At 34.0% G+C, this 6,866-nt stretch overlaps 1 long non-coding RNA gene across 1 annotated transcript; it reads right to left on the reverse strand.

The window, feature by feature from the left end:
• Window positions 1-5,698: 5,698 nt before the first annotated feature.
• On the reverse strand, window positions 5,699-6,192 carry LOC142236978 (uncharacterized). The gene is made up of 2 exons (XR_012722288.1): window positions 5,970-6,192; window positions 5,699-5,912 (listed from the first exon to the last, which is right to left on the reverse strand). It is a non-coding gene; the product is annotated as an uncharacterized LOC142236978 (long non-coding RNA).
• Window positions 6,193-6,866: the final 674 nt, after the last annotated feature.

The following is a 6,866-nucleotide window of genomic DNA, read 5'->3' on the forward strand; positions in this document are numbered from 1 at the left end:
TTCTTTTACAACTATCTTAAAATGCACTTTGTCTGATTGTTTGAAGGGGCTCTTATTGGCGTCCTTCTAAATGTATCCAGAAGGGCTCCTAATAATTGCACTCATGCGATACTTTTTTGTAGTAACTTGGCGTGGTACAACTTCTCAATAGTGACGGCGCTTTTCCGAGTAGTTTTGGATATCGTATACGACTGTTTTCGACGTAGTGGGGATTCTCTGAAGCGCCCCCAAATTCAAAAAATGTTGGCAGGGAAGACGTATATAACAAGATGTCGCACTTACATATTTGGCAATATCCAATAGATGTCGTCGTTGCATATTGGTCCAATCTTTCACTCATTGGAAAAGTTCATTTCTAATCTTGCACTCAATGGCAGTGTTGCCGTTTTAAGAATTTCTTTACAAAATTGGGCAAACATATTTGTAAAGCGAGATAGCAATTTTATGAAATTTTGTAAAATTGATTTCTGCAAATGACAAAACAAAATTATTAGCACAAACTGCTAACCAATAAGCTAAAAGAATATTAAAAATTGTCAAGGAATGCAAAATTTACTACAAAGTATAACTTCCTCTTACATATTGGAGTTTTAATAAACTGCGGTATGATAATGATTTTGTAAGATAAAATTTGCTTTGAAAGGCAAAGGCTGGCTATGTAGGAAATCATTTATAATTCTGCATTCTTTTATCTGTCATTATTATTATCATGTACTTCTTACGTATTGTTACGAATTTGATAATTATAGATATAAGTTTATTTAAATTAGTTTCCGTTAATTTAAAATTTCAAATTGTAACGATAAAATTTCGCTATCACTTGTTGGAATCATCTATTCATTTTCTAGTATTTTCCTGAATTTCTTTTATGTTCTTTTGTTTGCTTACCGAAATGTTAGTTCTTACTCTCTCATAGAATAGCAACCCCTTTGCTTTTTTATTCTGCATTCTCATTTCATCTCATTGTCATTGTTGTTGTAGTAATGCGAGCATATATCTATATGAGTGTGTGTGTGGTTGGCAGCCACCAGACGAATAACTTAATGGTCGTAGATCCTTCTAGCATTGTCTAAGAATGTTCTGGCGTTGCCAGAATATTGTAGTGCTACCAGAATGTTCTCGTATTGCCACACCGTCATATATAAAAGCGCTCGCATGCTGCTAACGAGTCAGTCTTAATTAAAGCGTCAAACGAATAACTTCAGTGTGAACGAATTGTAAAGGCCGGTACTCTGTTCGGTTTTCGCGTTGAAACTCCATACAAAACCAAAAAATGCGAAAAATTTGCGAAATCTTTTCCATTTATGATACTTTGTTTTTTCGTGTTGAAAAACTGACGTTTATAGCACGGCGCCATTTGCAATGTGAATTAAGAAATAATTTATTTATTAAAAACTATTTGTGCGTGTTTATAAATCAAACACGGACCATATTTTTGTTCCGAAACTATACAAAGGATCAAAGGAATAGCAGATCAATTGCCCAAGGAAAAATAAAATGTTATTTTGTAAAAACAAGCAACAACCACCAACTTAATTCAATATCGCTCCCTGTAAAATAGCGCTCCAAGCTACCTAAAAAAACGCCGCTTTCTATGTGCGAAATAATGGTTTCCATAAAAATTTTTCGCAAGAATGAACATAGTACCGGCCTTAAAGTGTGAAGTCATAGTAAATAAATTGTAGATTGTCGTTATTTAAAAGAACTGTGTTTTAATTGTCGGGTAATTAAAAACGCCTAAATATAAAAACGTAACAGTATATTAGTGAACAATCAACGACTTGTGAAGAAAAAGTCATATAATGTGAATAAAACTATCTCCAGATTTGAATAACTAAAATATAATTAGTTTCATTGAATTATATCCGAAAATCTTTTGATGTATTTGATTTTCAATTGGCCTTGATTATAAATAAAAAATTAGACAAAACCTTTACCTTATTTTTCTGATGTGTGATTTTTTATATTTACGTATTTATAAATTGTACTACGACAACACTGTTCATTCAAAAGTTCATTTCTTTTGAGCATGTTCGAATCCAGCATTACTCTATGTGTCTCTTTTTCACTTTATATTAGAATTTGAAAAAATATCAACCATCTCCTTTTCGCACACATAATTCTTAGTTTTTCGCTTGTTTCCTTAGCCAATCAAACTGACGCTTAGTGAGTATATATAACCATAGCGATAGGCGGTAGGCAAACACTTATTTACGTGTATTTCTTATGGGAAGCCCAAAATCCGCGACGGAATACCGTGACGGCTAGCGGCGTGTCGCTAAATTAAAACTTATTCTAACTCCTTGGCGAAAACTGGTATAGTGTTGCCATCGCTTATCAATTTTTTTTAACTCACCACTAGGAATTGCTGTTGCCTGGACACGTGTAGATTATTTTTTCTTGAAATAACTCAACAAATAACAAGCCATTGTATGTTTTTATTCAACTTCATTGTTTAATATTGTCAAAGCGTGCTGTATTGACAACAAAAACGCTAGGAAACGTGAAAAAGGGAATTATTCGCCGTCAAGCTTATTGTATTTGCCGTTGCGGCAAAAATGTTTCGCCTACCGCCTATCGCTATGGTTATATTTACACACTTACACTGATTGTGCGATTATTCTCTTTATTTGGAACTACTTTGGTTTGCAAAATTTAAAAAGGAATAATTATTTTTGCCATGACATATCTACTACTTTTACTCAAAAAAAAAAAAAAATTGTTGAGTAACTTGTAGTAAAAAAAAAATTGAAAGAGACATGCATTTTGACATTGTTCTCTTAAAATTGTTTACTACTTTTACAATTGTTTGGGGTTGAGGGAACGGTTTCTAGTAAAATCTAGTAAAGTGTGTAAATATAACCATAGCGATAGGCGGTAGGCGAAACATTTTTGCCGCAACGGCAAATACAATAAGCTTGACGGCGAATAGTTCCCTTTTTCACGTTTCCTAGCGTTTTTGTTGTCAATACAGCATGCTTTGACAATATTAAACAATGAAGTTGAATAAAAACATATAATGGCTTGTTATTTGTTGAGTTATTTCAAGAAAAAATAATCTACACGTGTCCAGGCAACAGCAATTCCTAGTGGTGAGTTGAAAAACTTGATAAGCGATGGCAACACTATACCAGTTTTCGCCAAGGAGTTAGAATAAGTTTTAATTTAGCGACACGCCGCTAGCCGTCACGGTATTCCGTCGCGGATTTTGGGCTTCCCATAAGAAATACACGTAAATAAGTGTTCGCCTACCGCCTATCGCTATGGTTATATTTACACACAAAAGTAGTAACTAGTAGTACGTAAAGGAACCCACCTATTTTTTTTTTTTTTTTAATAATTTGATGACACTTTACTTTGTAAATTGGTGTATTTAGAATATAAATTCGCAAGAAATATTTATTTTATCGAGCGTTTAATTCTTCACCGTTAAAGGGTTAACGGAACAAATGGTCACTCTATTTATATTTTTTCTCTTTTTAAGTGAGAATGCACTTACTTGGTATATCTGTAATCCCATGACGAAAGACCTTCCGAGAGGGTTGAGAGGGGGTTTTCTATATTGTATTTAGTTCTTTCTTTTCTTTTTCTCTTTTACGTGATAATAAATTTTTACGTCCATAGGAGGTTGAAATGTTTATAAACACTCCTGTTTAATTATTTTAATATTTTCCGCCCGTTGAAATTTAAGAAATCTTAGGAAAAAAATTAATAACTCCGTTTAGCACTCCCTTCGTTTCAATTTTCTTAACATTTGGAGTCTCTTTTTTTAACAAAACTACAAGCTGTTTGTGTAACCGAAAACGATTAAAAATGTTTATCATATGACGATCACTTGGATTTCTCAACACCTGGGCAGAAAAATTCCAATTGTCTAGCACCTCCGTAAATGCATCCCTGGGAAAACTAGTCGTATCAAGGACTAAAGCCCAATGTTCCTTTAAATTTTTCCGTCGTCCGCCAATTCAAAGAAGAACCGCTTTGACTCGCGCACAAAACACACTGATAGCAGCCAGTTAGTATAAATTTAAAGTGAGCAAAGCAAGCTTCTGGACAACAGGGGCGGTTTCCAACAACAGACCTGACGAGGAATAGGAATTCCGTTATGAAATGGCGCAAATGAGATTTTTCTTTTCTTTGTTCCCGAATATTAACACATTACCTTTGGTTCAATTCTGTCCTGACAAAAGTATATTCGACACCTCTTCTAAACCACGATAAAATTATTGCAGTTTAAGTCAAAATTCCAGTGAAGGGTGACAAGTGTGTAAGGATACGTCCAACACATGATGCATCAATAACAAAGTCCACTAGGGGAAAACCAACAATATCCCAAAAAAATCATGAAAATTCTCAATTCACAGCAAATAAACCTAAAAGTGTCCGTATCCTAAGAATTACTCACAATAAGTTCGTTTTCTTTTCCAAATGCTATATTCCTCAAAGTCATATCTAGCAACACGGGATTCGCTCTCTCACAAAACACAGGTTCAAATGATCAAAATGGCCTCACCGTTCCTCCTTTTGTACCCTCGGCGACTTCCCAACGTCTCGCAAAAACAAAAGGAAAAAATTCCAATAATCAAAATGTCTCCTATTTTCGCCCCCCAATAAATATTCAATCAAAACTCCAATGTACCATACTTCTCATAGAGAAACGGACAAATAGAATGAAAGAAAATTCACCACCCAGCGTCACAGAGAAAGATTAGTGAAAGACTATATCTAGACAATTTCAACATTTCAATGTCCAAACACGTCCAAAACATTATAACCTCAGCCGAACAAAATAATAATAATAATACCAATAAAAAATAAGTAATAACAAAATAAAAAAAATAATTTCATGAAACTTCCTTCATTGGGAGTCGAACCCAGTCTTCCGACGCGCTGGGCAAATGCAGTCACCACTAGGCTACCAAACTTATAGGGCACTGTTAAGCCTACAACAACAACTTTGCCTTAACAGCAGCAGAGAATAAAACATTATAGCAACCAAATATAACAGCAGTGACCTTGCCAAAAGGCACACAAGTGAAGATACAAATTAAATAAATATTTACATGCACTTCAACAATTCCTATACTTTAGTTACATGAACTAAAACGCGAAATATTTATCACTTATAGTAGCCGCTAAAACCAAAACTAAATTTGTAAAAGCAGAATTATAATTTATTTGAAAAATTTTATTATAAATTGAATATTTCAAACAAATATTGATACTTTTTCAATTTCTTTTTTAATGGAACCATTAAAGAAAACGATAATGAGAATACAGACCTTAATTTTATTTAATTTTTATAGAATTTAATATGCTAGAAGCAATCAGCCCCAATAGAATACAATAATTAAGATGGAAACGATCAACGCAAATATTAACAACTTAAATTATATGAGTTTAGGAAACATAAAAAAGATATATACTTTTATATTTGTAATATCCCTGCCAACATTTTTTGAATTTGGGGACTCTTTTGAGAATCCCCACTACGTCGAAAACAATCATATACGACATCAAAAACTCGTCGGAAAAGCGCCGTCACTATTGAGAAGTTGTACCACGCCAAGTTACTAAAAAAATGTTTCGCATGAGTGCAATTATTAGGTGCCTTTATAGATCAATTTAGAACGACGCCAATAAGGGACCCTCCAAACAATCAGAAAAAGTGCATTTTAAGATAGTTGTAAAAGAATCATTGTGGTCGAGTAAAACACGTTTGTTTAGATATTTATTAATTTGATTAAACATTTACAAATTCTTAAAAATATAACATTTATACCACTATCACATTACATTTAACATAATTTTTGGCATTAATGATGATGTTGAGTTACAAGTAGCGAGTTACATGTTGCTGCGTCTATCAACCAGTGTTTTTATTCCATGGAGGCAGCGTGTCTGTAAAATATCTGAAAATCAATCACTTTATTCCATTTGGAAAATCACCAAATTGTTCACCAATATACCTTTAACAATTTTAAGCGTATAATCTATGTTTTCAGAACTTTATTTTCGTTTTTATTTACTTAAAATATAACAAGCTGGTTGCGCTTGGCGTTTCACAAAAAAATGGCTTTTTTAACAGTAGGGATGGCAAATTACTTGCATGTACTTTTTGATGTACCTTTTCATGATGGTTGAAGTGACATTTACGAGTCTGTGATAACGATGAGGTTGAAATGGAACTTTGAAATGCTGGCAGGGATGATTTCCTTTATTTTATTGCATCAATGTGTGTATATCAAATTCTGCAGTTATGATTATTAGCCTCGCAATATATGGTAGACCTGCCGTAGATTTCGAGCCTGATGTGAATGGGGTATAATATAATGTTGTTTTGATTTCGGCTTCCATTGTGTTGACTAAACTACAAGAGTAGCTTAACCAACAGAGGAAAATAATGTTTGTCAAATTTATTTGGGCAAAGCCCTATAGACTGGAAGATGGTTGGATGTACTGTTGTTTCGGAATTACTACGTTCCTCATCAGCATCACCTACTTGCAGCAAAACTATCAACCAATTATCAGACTAAATTCGGGAAGTTTACTAAACTCAAAGTGAACCACATTTGAACCTTCCTCAAAAGGTTAAACCCAGCGTGAACCGCACTTCAACCTTCCGGAAAAAGTTGTATGATGATGTTGTTGTTGTAATAGTTTTTAATATAGTTTCATCTATTTTGTTCTATGCTTGTGTAGTTCAACTAGTGTCCAGATCAAGGAACTCTGCGGCAAGGATGGGGTGTTCCAGAGTGATCTAGTGGTGAGACGGTTAGACTTAGCTGGGCAAGCAAAAAAGTGACGAGTGTCATGGGGCCCTTGATTACAGATAGGACACACGTCAGCTACGCTGCTATCAATCA

The sequence above is a fragment of the Haematobia irritans genome, chromosome 4 (genome assembly GCF_050003625.1).
Source record: "Haematobia irritans isolate KBUSLIRL chromosome 4, ASM5000362v1, whole genome shotgun sequence".
Lineage (NCBI taxonomy): Eukaryota > Metazoa > Arthropoda > Insecta > Diptera > Muscidae > Haematobia > Haematobia irritans.